The 17273-nt window shown below is 45.6% G+C and overlaps 1 protein-coding gene across 2 annotated transcripts in view; it reads left to right on the top strand.

Annotated features, from left to right (window-relative positions):
- Positions 1-396: 396 nt before the first annotated feature.
- Positions 397-17273, top strand: part of LOC126162756 (sodium-independent sulfate anion transporter-like) — a 323935-nt gene continuing 307058 nt past the window's right edge. For both annotated transcript variants that reach the window (XM_049919441.1, XM_049919440.1), the window contains exon 1: positions 397-529. The gene's annotated coding sequence lies outside the window, so the exon portion shown is untranslated. The remainder of the gene's footprint in view (positions 530-17273) is intronic.

Here is a 17273-nt window from a genome sequence, read left to right as displayed (position 1 = left end):
AAGATTCATTCCTTGTGTGACACACAGGTGTAATGTATAAGAATTTTACTGTGCGGTACGAAGTCGAACATCTTTTGAAAATCTAGCAAGACAGGATCTACCTCTTCGCATCTGTCCATTATCTGGGAGATACTGGCAATGTCTACGAAGAAGTGCTTCCTATAAGTTGCTCTTCTAAGAACCATGAGGATGCTTTTTGAGAATAGTTTTTGTTTGGAGGAGCCTGTGATTCGTACCAGTTGCTTTTTTTAAATATTTGCATGCTAATTAACGCATTCTTCGTGCGTTGTCGCTTCCAGGAAGTTCGCATTTCGGAAGAAAAATTCGCTGGGAGGGGGATTCCCAGGCAGTGCCGGCGGAGCGCTGGCAGGCGGCAGCGGAGTTGGCAGCCCTGCGGGGCGACGTGCAGAGCTGCGCACCGCCAGTGCCCCGCCAGCCGTCGAACGGACCGGCAGCTTCCAGTGGCTCAGCAGCCTCGCCGTCGTCGAACACGAGGCTATCCGCACCCGGGGCGCGAGCCAGCCAACAGGTGGGTGCACCAGCTACTGTCGCACGGCGTTGCCGCTACACGCGAAAGGCAGAAAAGCACTCTCCCACGACTACTAGAGTCATCTTCGTAATTCCGGCGGTTTCCTGCAGACTTCGTTGCTTTTCCCGTATTGCTGTTACTCTTTCAGCTGCGCCCTGCACGGTGAGTTCCATTTTAATTGAAGGGTCTGTGAGAACAACTTGGGAGTCATACTTGAACTATAAAACTCATGTGATGAAAACTTTTTACGTTGGCTTTGAAACCGGCTTTACAGTTTCGCTGTTTCACATATAATTAATTCTTTCACCTCTGGCAACGTTTGTTAATGTGAAAAATGCCGAGTAGCACCGTGGTTAGCAATCTACGTTAGACTGTAGGCCCATCTATAATTGGTTAGGTGAGTCAGTTCAGAGGTATACAACCTCTAATAGGACCATGCCCAGTAAAGAGTTGTGGCGTTCAAACCAATCTTAGAGTTAATGACAACTTTACTTAAAGAACCGCTTCATGAGGACTGCGGCATACAAATAAAGTGGCTCTTTGCGTCAATCATTTATTTATCATATCTTAGGCGTTTCGATGGTTCACACGCTCATCTTCAGGTGCAAGTTTAAGTGTCCACATTCTTGGTATTAGAGCGCACCACAGATTTCTTTCCAAAGCAGAGAATCAAGTGAAAACCGGGTTAGCTTTCGTCTCTTAAGGTAAACCAAGTAGAGGCTGCATACGGCTACTAGTCGTGTGTGCTCTTCACTGCACTTGACGTGTTGCAGTCTTTCTTTGCTAAACAGTACCGACAAAAAGTAGCATTATGAAGCTTACGTTTGGTGCCACCTTACCTCATAATACGAAACACAACCAGTTTTTTCGCGTGATCTGCTGCTTTTGAAAGACGTCTGTGCCCCACACTAACAGCAAGAATGTAACTACACCTGAAGATGATGATGTAAACCACCGAAACACGTAGTGATATAAGTGACTTTCTCGAGTAATTGCTTCATTGTGTTCACCACTATACAGATTAACTTTAAACTGTCAGTCTCAAAGTGAGTACCAATTATTTTGTGCGCCTTCAGTTTCACAAATGTGAAGGCGAAGCAAAGAGATAAAAACAAATTATTTAAACAATTAAACGAAGCAGTTATTTTCGGCTTCATTTTGTTGGAGTAAAGCTATTACCGCTACATTGCGATAAATAGTTCTCGGTTGATTTGCCACGTCCAGTTCGTATAAAACACCAAACTTTCAACAACAACCTCTGTTGTCATTGTCAGAGGCTAAGTGAGACGTAACCCCTGAAAACAATCATAGAGGCTATTGGTGAGAGCTTGTAATCTTAAATGAATCTTAGGCGGCAAGCCAACAGAGCACTTTTCACCCGAGGACACTGTCACGAAACACACAGTAGCCATACCGTATCAGCCGTTCTGCCTGTGTGGCTAATCTTCTCAACACTCTTGGTTTGTGGTAATTAATTTTCAGAGATAGCGTGTAGTCAGTCTGTCTTGAAATGTACTGTCGTCCCGAAATTAATTTTACAGTATACATGGGTTTTTATATAAAATCAGAAGTTTTTAATCTGGCTTACGTTTTCCACCTTTTGACTCTTCGTAAAAAAATCTCCTTTCTCCTTTTCTGTCATTTGTTTCAAAACTTTCATGTAATATCATCGTGGAAATAATTTTATTCTTCAAAATAAAATGTAATCCCTGTCGGTTTCGGCGTATTATGTCGTCAATACGTAATTATTGTTTCACATACAGTCCTAGACTACGACAGAATATCTTTTTTTCTTTTATTTGTCCGATTTTCGCATTAGTAGGGGATGTCAAACCTGATGATAATCCTTGGATCGAAACTGATTGCACAATAAAGAAATTTTACCAGCAGCTGTTGGCGGTAAATAATGACGTTATTTTATATTTAGCAGCAAATTTTATAGCTCTTCGTGTTTTCCAGTTACGGAGGTAGATATCAACAAAATTCGTCTGTGATCTTATTCTAGCAGTTAACTGTTCTCAGTTTTTATTTCCTTCCACGGTCTTTGAATCACATAGGTAAATTATTTCTCAGCGACAATATGTCATCTAAGAAACATGAAAACATCAATAATGATCGATATTTTTACTCCAACTGCTTCGCTCCGAATTTAGTAAGCGTTAGGTTGTTAAAATGGAGAAAGCAGCGATCAGTCAAAACGGGGAACACATGCAGATCTCATTCCCAGCTCAGTTGAGGACAATGAGTGATTCCACAGCAGTGTACCCAATAATGCAAACGAGTTTCTGGCATAAATGTAACATTAAAAAGTGATGTGCAAATAGGACGACCAGTTTGGTACGCAGAATAATGCAGATGATCCCTTTCGTCAATACTGAAACGCATATCATGACTTGATTCTCTTACTAGATGGAATATATTAAGATTATTATCTGTACATTTCAAACCACCTATGATACGCAGCAAGCCAGGCACAAATTCTTAGCGAAAAAGCCTCGTTCTGTGTTCAAATAGCTTAACAACAACAAAGTGCGCGGAAATCTTCTGTAGCCTTCGCCTTGGAACATGACTTCATGTTCAAGGTCAACCGGTAGTAATGTTAAACTTCCGAGCCGGTCCGGTTCATTTGCACGTGTCGCAGATGGTGCAGTTTCTCAAAACTGGCACATCATTAAAGTACCGCATCACTAGTATAAAAAAGAATTTCTGCTGTTAAATATGTGTGAATAGTATTATGGAAGGTGTCGTGCTCCTGGGCTTGGGAATATGCAGCCAGTCTCCAGTCGAGATTGCTTACAAGGTATATACACTGCCTGATGAAAGAAGTAAAGCACCCAGAAGACATGATCAGATGTCATTGTAGCTTCGTATACGTACACACCATTAGCGTGTAGATAAATGATTAGAGCTGCAGTTCCCTGTGACAGGTAGAACCGCGACCAGAGTGCATAAGAGTTGTTCGTGTTTAGTTTTGTACGTGGCCTGGTAGGACATATAAGAGATGTGCATTGTCTCAGATGTTGAGTGACCACTTCAGGGCACGGAGATCCCGCGTACTCTTGTGAGACAGCATTATGAGCAGCTAACAGAGCTTGAGTAGAGCCTAATTGTGGCTCTCTATTTGGCTGGATGGTCGGATCGTGCATTGTCTAGATTTGTAGGGCATTCGGATGTGTCAGTGGCCCGATTTTGTACTGAATGGGAACGTGAGGGTAGGAATACTCGTCAAAGTTCCGGCCGACTGCAACGGATGATCGCCGTATTGTGCACCAAGCACATAATAACCCATTCACATCTGCTCTTGCAATGAGAGAACAAGAAATCAAGAAATGGAGTCCGTGCAGCATTCTATGTCAAACCGCACCATTGATCGGAGACTAGCAGCAGTCGGGTTAAGAAATCAGCGTCCCACGCACAGGCTGCCGTTAACAAATCAACACAGACGGCTGCTTTTGTAGTGGCGCCGCCATCAGGAACGATGGACTGCTGACGAATGGCTATGCATTATGTACAACGATGACTCGTGGCTGTACACAACCCCAAGTTCCCAATCTTGCGATGTTTTGGAGGCACAGTGGTGTTACTCCTGGCGTCCTGTTATGCAGAGCCATCGGATATGGCTGCTAGTGATTGAGGAAATCTGACGGTCCAACGGTGAGTCACGCATCTCCTGTGCCCTCATGTATTATCTCTGTTGATACTGTAGCGTGATGCCATTTTTTAGTAGGACAATGCTGGTCCGCGCTTGGCACTTGTCTGTGTGAACTGTCTGCGTGATCTTGAGGCACTCCTGCGGCGAACGAGATTCCCAGATCTGTTCCCTATAGGGCTTGGGCGGGACCAACTCAGACATCAAGTTCGTCCCAGCGTCAGTATCCAGTTTATCAAGAACCAGTTGTAACAGTTGTGGGTCAGAAGAGGATACAACGTGCTTCTTGACAATCTTCCAACCGAATCACTGCATGCACCCACACAAGAGGGGCTGCAACGTCGTACTGAACAGTGGGATCTTATTGCTAAGGGCTTTGTAAAATTGACACGATTTCGTAATCATCGAAGGAACATCAGACACCCTCTCAACCCGCAAAGTTTCATTTGGCTTCCTCCAATCCTCTTGGGTGCTTCACTTTTTTTTGTTAGGCAGTGTGGGAGCTACACCAAACAGGACCAACAGCTGATACTGGACGTGTATTAAGATTACCAGCAGGAATACTCACAGGTTAGTTTGACCCACGAGTGTGACGGTAATCCTGAAAAGAATTTGAACTGGCAGACGCTTGAAAGTACACGCCAACTGTCCTGCGAAAGTCTATCTACAATTTTTCAAGAATCAATTTAGGTAGATACTGCTCCCCCCCCCCCCTCTCACCTTCGCACACACACTTTGTAAGTAGGCTGTTTAGGTTTTTATGTTGGTAACGTCACGTAGCGCTCTGTATGAAAATCAATGACAGCGCTGTGTGCAGTCTGTGGCTGGTTTGCATTGTTGGAATATTCTAGTGTTGGGCAGTTGGATGTGAACAGCACGTAGCGTTGCGCAGTTGGAGGTGAGCCGCCAGCAGTGGTGGATGTGGGGAGAGAAACGGTAGAATTTTGAGAGCGGACGATCTGGACGTGTGTACGTCAGAAAGAGTAATTTTGTAATATTGGATATCATGAACTGATATATATATATGATGACTTTGGAACATTATTAAGGTAAATACATTGTTTGATCTCTATCAAAATCTTTCATTTGCTGACTATGCCTATCAGTAGTTAGTGCCTTCAGTAGTTAGAATCTTTTATTTAGCTGGCAGTAGTGGCGCTCGCTGTATTGCAGTAGTTCGAGCAACGAAGATTTTTGTGAGATAAGTGATTCATGAAAGGTATAGGTTATTGTTAGTCAGGGCCATTCTGTTGCAGGGATTTTTGAAAGTCAGATTGCGTTGCGCTAAAAATATTGTGTGTCAGTTTAGTGTTGATCAGAATAGGTAAAGAGCGAAATGTCTGAGTACGTTCAGTTCTGCTCAGCTGTTTGAAAATCAAATAACGTAATGGGTTTATCAGCACAGGAATTCATAAATTTCTTTAAGGGGACGTTTCAGGTTTTCTTTACCGCAAGGACCGCAAACGCACGATTAAATCACACCGTGAACAGAGCCATTTAGGCAGTCTTTCTCCCGCGCTCGATGTGCGACTGGGGTGGTATGCAACAGTAGCATGTGACGCACTTCACAGTGCTTTGCATTGGATATAAATGTAGAAAAAGATCTGTTAAGCGACTTATTAGTGCTATATGCTTGGAGTTTCCAAATCGTAAACCTCCGCTGGATGCGTATTGGGTTTCTGCTGGATATCAAGTAGGCGTCATTTCAAATAGTACAAACACATCATAAGAAACCTGCAAAAACAAACATATACACGGACCAGAAATACTGATGTGCCCACTTGTCAAAAGCTTGAATAACCACCTCTTGCAGGGCGGACATGCAGGAAGACAGTCAATGGCCGGCCAGAGTGGCCGAGCGTTTCTAGGCGCTTCAGTCTGGAACCGAGCGACCGCTACGGTCGGAGGTTCGAATCCTGCCTCGGGCATGGATGTGTGTGATGTCCTTAGGTTAGTTAGGTTTAAGTAGTTCTAAGTTCTAGGGGACTGATGACCTTAGAAGTTAAGTCCCATAGTGCTCAGAGCCATTTGAACCATTTTTTTGACAGTCAGTGAGGTTCTGCAAGATACCAACAGGGAAGTGGAACTACGCCGAATCCATTGCCGTAGCCAGGCTGTGGTAGGTTTCTCGGCTGAGGATCAATGGCGCGAATAGCCCGATGGAGGTGGTCGCGCTGATTGCGTCTAAATCCGACGAGTTTGGTGGCCAGGAGAGTAGGGTAAACTCAACCTGGTGATCTCTGAACCACGGACGTACTCTACGAGCTGTGTGACACGCTGCATTGTCCTGCTGGTAGATATCATCGTGCAGAGGAAGAAACAAAATGCATGTAGGGATGGACATGATCTCCAAGGATAGATACGTACTTGAGTTGACCCCCTGTGCCTTCTGGAGTGACGAGATCACCAAGGGAACCCCACGAAAAATTACCCAGACCAGAACGCTCCCTCCTCCTGCCTGGTCCCTTACTACGATTGTTGCAGGGCCAACGGCCATCTGTCCGATGGAGCATAAAACATGATCCATTTGAAAAGGCCACCTGTCGCCACACAGTGGACATGCAGTTGCGGTATTTGCATCGAAATTCCAGCCTTCGTTACCGATGAACAGCAGTCAGCATGGGTGCACGAAACAGGCGCCTGCTGTGGAGCCCATAAACAGCAACATTCGCTGAAAGGTCGTTGAGGAGACGCTATTCGTAGCCTCTTGTCTCATCTGGGTGGTCAGCTGCTCAACAGTTGCACTTCTATTTGCCCGTACGCATCTACACAGCCATCGTTTACAGTTGTCACCTATGGCCCATGGTGCACCACAGTTGCCTCGGCGCAGGTTTTGAATAGCACCATTTTAGAATTAATTCTAGAAACATCCACCAGGCTGTGGCTAAGCCATGTCTCTGCAATATCCGTTCCTCCAGGAGTGCTAGTTCTGCATGGTTCGCAGGAGTGCTTATGTGAAGTTTGGAAGGTAGGAGACGAGGTACTGGCGGAATTAAAGCTGTGAGGACGGGGCGTGATTCGTGCGTGGGTAGCTCAGTCGGTAGAGCACGTTCCCGCGAAAGGCAAAGGTCCCGAGTTCGAGTCTCGGTCCGGCACACAGTTTTAATATGCCAGGAAGTTTCATAGCACCATCTTGTTTAGCACGGTATACTTGAAGAACGGCAGCACCCGAACGGTTTGCAACTTAGCCGTTTCGGAAATGCTCCCAGTTTTAGCCCGAAAGCCAACAATCATGTCCTTCTGGACGTCAGATAAATCTCTCCGTTTCCACATTACGATAACGATTGAAGTCCTTTTCCACGTCCACCCGTGCCCCCTCCCCGTCACGCTTTATATACACTCCTGGAAATTGAAATAAGAACACCGTGAATTCATTGTCCCAGGAAGGGGAAACTTTATTGACACATTCCTGGGGTCAGATACATCACATGATCACACTGACAGAACCACAGGCACATAGACACAGGCAACAGAGCATGCACAATGTCGGCACTAGTACAGTGTATATCCACCTTTCGTAGCAATGCAGGCTGCTATTCTCCCATGGAGACGATCGTAGAGATGCTGGATGTAGTCCTGTGGAACGGCTTGCCATGCCATTTCCACCTGGCGCCTCAGTTGGACCAACGTTCGTGCTGGACGTGCAGACCGCGTGAGACGACGCTTCATCCAGTCCCAAACATGCTCAATGGGGGACAGATCCGGAGATCTTGCTGGCCAGGGTAGTTGACTTACACCTTCTAGAGCACGTTGGGTGGCACGGGTTACATGCGGACGTGCATTGTCCTGTTGGAACAGCAAGTTCCCTTGCCGGTCTAGGAATGGTAGAACGATGGGTTCGATCACGGTTTGGATGTACTGTGCACTATTCAGTGTCCCCTCGACGATCACCAGTGGTGTACGGCCAGTGTAGGAGATCGCTCCCCACACCATGATGCCGGGTGTTGGTCCTGTGTGTCTCGTTCGTATGCAGTCCTGATTGTGGCGCTCACCTGCACGGCGCCAAACACGCATACGACCATCATTGGCACCAAGGCAGAAGCGACTCTCATCGCTGAAGACGACACGTCTCCATTCGTCCCTCCATTCACGCCTGTCGCGACACCACTGGAGGCGGGCTGCACGATGTTGGGGCGTGAGCGGAAGACGGCCTAACGGTGTGCGGGACCGTAGCCCAGCTTCATGGAGACGGTTGCGAATGGTCCTCGCCGATACCCCAGGAGCAACAGTGTCCCTAATTTGCTGGGAAGTGGCGGTGCGGTCCCCTACGGCACTGCGTAGGATCCTACGGTCTTGGCGTGCATCCGTGCGTCGCTGCGGTCCGGTCCCAGGTCGACGGGCACGTGCACCTTCCGCCGACCACTGGCGACAACATCGATGTACTGTGGAGACCTCACGCCCCACGTGTTGAGCAATTCGGCGGTACGTCCACCCGGCCTCCCGCATGCCCACTATACGCCCTCGCTCAAAGTCCGTCAACTGCACATACGGTTCACGTCCACGCTGTCGCGGCATGCTACCAGTGTTAAAGACTGCGATGGAGCTCCGTATGCCACGGCAAACTGGCTGACACTGACGGCGGCGGTGCACAAATGCTGCGCAGCTAGCGCCATTCGACGGCCAACACCGCGGTTCCTGGTGTGTCCGCTGTGCCGTGCGTGTGATCATTGCTTGTACAGCCCTCTCGCAGTGTCCGGAGCAAGTATGGTGGGTCTGACACACCGGTGTCAATGTGTTCTTTTTTCCATTTCCAGGAGTGTACGTCTCAAGCTCCCAATGCTAGTGCTGCTACTTGCCGTCTGCGTATATTCATTGAACGATGACGTCGAACGTAGTTGGTAGTCACATTATTTGACTGTACTGTGGAAAACAGTGTTAGTCCCTCGTGCCAGTGCAGTACTACAGGTCGGCCGCTGCGGCCGAGCGGTTCTAGGCGCTTCAGTCCGAAACCGCGCTGTTGCTACGGTCGCAGGTTCGAATCCTGCCTCGGCCATGGGAGTGTGTGATGTCCTTACGTTACTTAGGTTTAAGTAGTTATAAATCTAGGGTACTGATGGCCTCAGGTGTTAAGTCCCATAGTGCTTAGAGCCGTTTGAACCATCTTGTTCTCCCGAGATGAAAGACAGCAAATGTATCAGGACGACAGAGAATGATATGGAAGGATAATACCATGGGAGACATGCCGATACTGGGTCTGGGAGATGAAGATGCAGATGACAGGAAAGTGTGGAAGACTGGAGTGAGTGAGGCCTAGGACCGGCTGCAGTTTGTGTGGCCAGTATAAGTAAGCAAGTAAGTAAGTAAGTTCATTTGGCTGTATCAACGTTATGTAGAAACCTGAAGCACTAAAACTGTTACCTTATATTTTTTACTATGCCAGTCTCGAAACATTTTGGACTGACGAGGTATATTTATTTTCCTATTTATTTCGAAAGTCTTATGTTAGTCCTCTTTTTCATCTTATTGTACATTGTTCTGGTCAGCAACCTGGAAGCATGAACTGTCAACTCGACTGTGCTATAAATCTCACATTTATGTGCCCTTGATATCATCAGATAATGTGGATTGCATTCTGAAAGTTCGATGGCTTGTGTCTGGTCTCATAGATTCTACGTACTAGCTTGAATAATTGTTTTCCCCAATGTTTTTATAAATTCCGTAGAAATGTTATCTCCTTCCGCCTTCTATGACCGCAAGTCTTTGAAAGCCTTCTCGAAATTCACGCTAATGATGGATCGTCTTTGTCTTTCAGATCGAAAGTTATTTCTTTTGCTACCATGCCAGCAGCCAGTCCCCCGCCCCTATGGAGTCCCTGGCTATACTGTTTCCAGCCATTCGTTGCTTCCAGCCATTCTCTGCTTCTAACAGAGGAACAGCTTCTTTACCCTTAAGACTGATATTTTTGCTAACTCTCCAAAAGTTATTTTGACCTGTCTGTATACCGAATCCTACAGAGGACCTTTTCCCTTTTAATTTCTTCAGACCTTTTCTACAGCTATTTCGCTTTAGCTTCATCGCAGTTCCTGTTGATTTAACTTCTGGATGACATACTGTTGTATTACTAAAAATTTGTGTATTTCCTTCTGTCATCGATTAGTTAAAATATTTCTTCGGTTACCCAAAATTCCTTCGCTTTATCTTCTTTGTCTCTATATTTGTTTGTCCAATTCAGGTGACTTGCTTCTAGACGTGCCAATCCCTTCTCATGATAATTATCTATTGCGTCGTTCAGTATCGCAGTATCTACAGTTTCAGCACTTTGAATGCACATCATCAGTGCTCAGTGCCACAGTATCCCCCTTCCTCATGATTTGCTATCTGTAAAAAGCTGTTCTTGGGGTAAGACTCCCTAGCTTTCCTACTGATGGAGCGGTGGCGAGAAATGAGGATCGCGTGGAGCAATATCATCGAAATTTGATGCACTAACCTGAATGACTGACCGTTGATGTGAGACACTCCTAGGTGTCGTAATGGTGAAGTTCGGAGAGCGGGGTGATCACATATGAAAGTAATAGAGAACGAGTGATGTTAGTGCCGAATTTTCGAATTAATAGTTTTCGTGCTCGAATGGCTGACTGATGGCACCATTGTCGACATTTCACTCCTAGATGTAGGGATGGCTCTAGGGGTGGAAAGGTGAACGACAAGTAAAATTAAACAAAAACGATAAATATTAGTGCTGAATCCACAGTTTTCGGCGTCGGTGGTCTAATTGCTAACTATCTTGACCACTTTTAATACCAATTTTAGCCAAAAAGAACAATTTAGAACCTTCTGGAAAGTCTTGGAAGCATTTTCTCACCCCTTATTGTTGTGCAAAACCATTCTTGCTGCTATAAACAAAAATGTTCCCTTGTTAATTCCAAGCGTTGAGTTGAAGTGATGTTATTCTGAATTTGTAATAGTCTTCATCGTCTAATTTATATACTGTACGATACTTTTAAAGGATTTCAATGAAGTAACTCTGATATTACATTACAGAAACATTTGATTCCACTCCATATCAAATAAAAACTGGGATATCCGTATTGTCCAGTTATTTCTATCTACTCCCAGTGCTATAAGACGCTGACAGCCTGCCTACGGGAATACACGCCTAGAGATGAAATTAAAATTCAGAAAAAACTGTACGTCGAAGGTTACGTGTAGCTAATTTATTGGCAGTAAACGTTACGTTAAAGTAAACTTTGTTCCGACGCAGTACAACGAAGTCATGTGTATATGGAAGATGAAGGTCGTAGAGGACTGAATGCGCCGTAAACCCGACTACGTGTTGCGGAGTTTGACGTCACCACAGAATGACAGACGCGTCGTCCGCATGGCCGTGACAAGCCCGACTCTCATCTCGTCTCTTGGCTTAGCTTTAGAGAACTGTTGTTTGTGCACCTCTGTGTATCTTTAGTGCCCGCCAGCAACCGCTGACGGGATCTCAGATCCATTGAATTTCCTGTACTGTTACATCTGAAACTATGAAAAAGAATCACGTGTCTTGCTGGATAGCTGAGTCGATAAGAGCGTTAACCTCGAAAGACAAGGTACCGAGTTCTAGCGCCAGTCCGTACCAGGAAGTCGTGAAATAGCGTACTAAGTCTCGTTGTAGAGTGAAAGATTCATCACGGAAAGGAGTATTTCCATTGTGTTATCCCCTCTTCACTCTACTTCCAGGCACGCGCTGATCACTGTATTCATTCTGCAACCAGCAATCAATGTCTATCACAAAACGCCCTTTCATTAAATCGGTCACCGAGATCCACGTTTTTCGCAATGCTTTTTGTCCACCTGTTTTTCACTAAAAATTCATTATGAGATCATCACGCTACCAACATACGGAGTAAGCAGATTAAGCTACAGCTACACGGGAGCTGTGAAGAAAGGTTGTTATTTTTCGTACTACTTTTGTATCTTACCATTAGGCCCCTTCTCACAACGCTGCGATCCTGCTTTCTTCGTTACAACTTTCATAAAATGAAACCGGCCTCAGTTTGGTGTAAAACAGTAGCACGCTCCTCCTCATGATAGAATCCTGCAAACCAAGCATCACCAGCATGTTATAATAACGATGCAAAAGGATGGCAAGCTATGAGATTATGAGAGTTTTGATTATCTACTACTAGTACTTTGGCTATTCTCACTGCAGTGACCACTTTTGTAACTATATTGACGTATCATACTCCGCATCAAAAAAATGGCTCTGAGCACTATGCGACTTAACTTCTGAGGTCATCAGTCGCCTAGAACTTAGAACTAATTAAACCTAACTAACCTAAGGACATCACACACATCTATGCCCGAGTCAGGATTCGAACCTGCGACCGGAGCGGCCGCTCGGCTACAGTCTGTAGCGCCTAGAACCGCACGGCCACTCCGACCGTCTACTCCGCATCGACCGACGATATAAAGTCTTTACCACTTTTACCTACACGACCCTAGACGACCACAAGTTGCGCCATATCCATTCTATTCACAGCGCAATGTACAGTGCAACGCAACCTTGCAACTCTCACTAACAGAGAGTGTTGTGACTACCAATCTGTCAATGAAAAAGGCTTGTTTGTAACAAGGTCTTAGGCATGTAACATGGCGATAAACAAATGTATATTTCAGCACGGTAGTAGCCCGTACGTTCGGATAGTAAAGAGGCTGTAAAAGTACTTTGCATACAGAGGTACTAATTTCATATTTAAAAAAAAACATCCGTTTACGCGGTTTAAACGATGAACAACTATCTTTGGTTACCGGTGTGGGAACATACGACCATTTTTGTGATAAGACACCATCGAATGCGGAGAATTTCGTAGTATGTTAAATGTTTTTGCATGTTACATCACCTCGACGGACCAGGAGTATGCAATTACTCGATATATTCCCAGCGCCCGGCGCTGCTTTCGCCGATATTTACATATCATTATCGAAGGAGGAAGTCCAGTGGTACCACACTGAAGTCATATTCGAGAAGAAATGGATTCTAATACTGGTTGTAGCATTCCTGTCGGTGTGCTCCTGAGTATCACAAAGCAACTTCTAGAATCGTTTCTTCAGCAGCGTCAGGTTCGATTCTCTCTCCGACCTAAAACTGGACGACCTAGCCTTCTAATGACGCCACTTTCTACCGGGCATTAACTCATTACTAGAAGAAACAGATTTGGAGACGTCTTTTGGGAAATAGTGATCTCGTTTTAGTTTTGTGGTGTACATGCATACACCTACTCATGTTCCGCCTAAGTACATGTAGGGGTTCCAGTCAATACATCTCGTTAAATATTAGTAGAAATGTTTTTATTTAAAACTGCTTATTCACAGTTACATAATGAACAGCGGCCTTCCGAAAATTAGTTTCTTACGTATTTTAAAAAATAATGAATTAGCAATATCAATAATTTAATAAAATTCGCCTGGGTAATCAACATTGCTACCATCAGTACGCGAAAACTCTGTTTTAATTTTCCCTACACGTGTCTAGTCCAAGATCTCCACCCTCCTCCTTTCATTACTAACATCACTTGTTCTGCGCAGTCCTGTCTAGCTTTCCCAATCCATTTTCTGTCCTTCACCAACGACCCTGTCCAATTCTTGTTAGGTGCGCATACTACTTCAGCCTTCGTTCAGATTGACAGAGCGAAAAATAATCATAGTATGAAATTTTGGCATTACTAGAACAGATAAAAGATGTCGGTTACCTATGCTTCAAAGAAAAATTCATCAGTCATCACTTGACACCTCTAAGCCCAGCAAATCAAAACAACCAATGGGCAAATATAAAATAATGGGAAATATAAGCTTCAACGAAATACTACTCGAACCCTAGCTTGGATACAAACAACTCAAGCTACATGAATAACTGGAGCGAAAGGAATAGAGAGCAAACGGGATAGGAAAAAATAGGAAGAAAATATTGAGCTACAGCCGACCAGGGCATTGCGGCAATGCAACGATGAGAGTTGAAAATTTGTGTCGTACCGGAACTCGAACCTGGATGCGCCGCTTCTTTACCACTGTTGCTTTAACGGCATGGGCCATCCGGACATGCTTTCCGTCAGGCTCAAATTCCTAACCTCGCACTCGCCGCTCCACGACCTTTGCCTATTGACCCCCTCCTCGCAGAGTACGGATTCCTATAAGAGTTCGGACGTTGGTCGTGAATGGGCAATGAAACTTTTTCATCAAACAGCCGTCGCGCCTACAGAATTATAGATATGAGTGGTGTCTATCTTGTCGGACACTGCTCATACCTATAAGTCAAGCTAATTTTATAAAAGCAGGTATAAGTAAATCTCAACAGTAATGCCGTACGGGAGATGCTTATTTCAAGTGCCGCATCGAAATTTGCTTTGGGCCTGCAGTGGCTTGGACACTCCTGGTCTACACGCTATTTGCTCACCAAACAAGTCCAACCAGAGTCGATGACCACAGCTCAGGAATCCCTCTTTCCCCCTGAATCCCATCGTAACAAATAGCAGATCAAGTTCCAAGCCATCTTCCACCAAATCCGAGCGACATGCTTTTCGGATATGTTAGTATAATAGACAATCATGTAGCCGCTCCAAATGATATTCAATTTTGGCAAATGCTCATATTGTCTCTGTCGCACAATACTGGCAACACTTGTCCTTGAATGGCCGTCCTCCAGCTGTCGACGGTAAACGCCTGGGAGCGAGCACACACGCTCCGCCGTTAAGTGGCTCGCTAGAGCGCTGCATGACCTCTGGCGGGACGCGAAGGAGGAAGTAGCTTCGTTACACAGGCAAAGAGATTACATCGCTCTTTCGATACGGTAACAAAGCCATACACGGGTCGATAACCTATACCAACTGAAGGTTCCGACTCTGCTCTTTCCCGTCTAACTGCAGACACACCCATCTCCTACATACTACGTATCTTTCTTCCTCGTTACATAACTCGGATCATTTTCTTCTCTCCAGGACCCTCTATATATTTACTGGAGCGCCAAAGAAACTGGTATAGCCATGCATATTCAAATACAGAGATATGTAAACAGGTAGAATACGGCGCTGCGGTCGGCAACGCCTACGAAAGACAACAAGTGTCTGGCGCAATTGTTAGATCGGTTATTATAGCTACAACGGCAGGTTATTAAGATTTATGTGAGTTTAAACGCGGTGTTATAGTCGGCGCACGAGCGATGGGATACAGCATCTCTGACATTGCAATGAAGTGGGGACTTTCTCGCACGAACATTTCACGAGTGTACCATGTATATCAGGAATCCGGTAAAACACAATATCTCCGACGTCGCTGTGGCCGGAAAAAGATTCTGCAATAGCGGGACCAACGACGACTGAAGGGAATCGTTCAACGTGACAGAAGTGCAACCCTTCTGCAAATTCCTGCAGATTTCAATTCTGGGCCATCAGCAAGTGTCAACATGTGAACCATTCAATGAAACATCATCGATATGGGCTTTTGGAGCCGAAGGCTCAATTGTGTACGCTTGATCACTTCACGACACAAAGCTTTACTACTCGCCGGGGCCCGTCGACACCGACATTGGACTGTTGATGACTGGAAACATGTTGCCTGATCGGACGAGTCTCATCTCAAATTGTATCGAGCGGATGGACGTGTACGGGTACGGAGACAACCTCATGGATCCATGGAGCCCGCATGTCACCAGGGGACTTGTCAAGCTGGTGGAGGCTCTGTAATCGTGTGGGGCGTGTGGAGTTGGAGTGATATGGAACCCCTGATATCTAGATACGATTCTGACAGGTGACACTTACGTAAGCACTCTTTCTGATCACCTGCATCCATTCATTGCCATTGTGCATTCCCACGGACTCGGGCAATTAATTGCTACAGAGTGGCTCCAGGAACACTCTTCTCAGTTTTAACACTTCCGCTGACCAACAAATTCCCCAGACGTGAACATTAGTGAGCATATCTGGGATGCCTTGAAACGTGCTGTTCAGAAGAGATCTCCACCCCCTCGTACTCTTATGGTTTTATGGACAGACCTACAGGATTCGAAGTGTCAGTTCCCACCAACACTACTTCAGACGTAAGGCGAGTCCATATCGCGTCATGTTGCAACACTTCTGCGTGCTCGCGGGGGTCCTACACGATATTAGGCAGGTCTACCTGTTTCTTTGGCTCTTCAATGTGCATTCTTTATCTACAGTTACAGTAGGATACCCGACCATACAAAAACCAGCGAGCAGAAAAGTGTACATCATCACCATCACGTTATTCATATCATTATTTATCACCCTAATTTTTGTTTTGTTCCTTTTATTTGTAAACTAACCGAGTGTTGCCCGGATGTGTATTTATTCTAATCTCCTTTAATCCATCCCTCTCTGTCCATCTCCTCATTTTCCCTCTATCTGTCTCCACCTACCCCTCTAAGTCAATCTCCTCCTAACCATCTTCTCCTCACGTGCTCCTCCCTTTCTCTGCCCATCTCCTCTTCCCTCCTCTCTCCGTGGCTTCCCAGACCGACCGGCGTCTTGTGCCCAATCGCGACGAGTACGAATTTGGCGCACCGTTGCACATCGGTGGTTTTCGACAAACATGCTGCCCCATACACATTTTTCATTCTCTGATGGGCATCTACCGGTGTTTGCCTTCGTCAGCCAAGTAAAGAATAACAGCATGTTGATCCTGTTTACAAGCATTTAATAATAAAGTCGCCTTAGTTCAAGTTTCCGCATTTACCGTACGCACGTCGAGTAGAGACGAAAGCCACACTAACCTCTCGCCTACATGTCGGTGCTTATACCCGCATCGGAGTCGCGGTACGTTGCATGTACGGTGGAACAACGCCCACAAACGGAAAATTTTTGACCACCAGTTATAATTTGCAATTAAATAATGCGGGAAAATTATAACTACACCTGTTCATCTTCAAGCTCCTTTCCAGGTAGTCCGCCGATTAACTGGATTCGTTACCACGGCATGATAGCCGCCGGAAGCTGGTGCTGCGTGACGATGTAGTTCATCCTGCCGCCGGTTACTTTACGGCCCATTCTGCCCGCGGCGCCAGCGAATCATTAGCGAAACAAGCGCAACAGGCGTGGCGCCTTACGGCCCAACGCGCTCACGAAATTGGGTTGCGAATACTGTAGCTGGCTTTAGGCA

This window comes from Schistocerca cancellata, chromosome 2, assembly GCF_023864275.1.
Source record: "Schistocerca cancellata isolate TAMUIC-IGC-003103 chromosome 2, iqSchCanc2.1, whole genome shotgun sequence".
NCBI classification, from domain to species: domain Eukaryota; kingdom Metazoa; phylum Arthropoda; class Insecta; order Orthoptera; family Acrididae; genus Schistocerca; species Schistocerca cancellata.
This window is presented reverse-complemented; position numbering and strand designations above follow the sequence as displayed.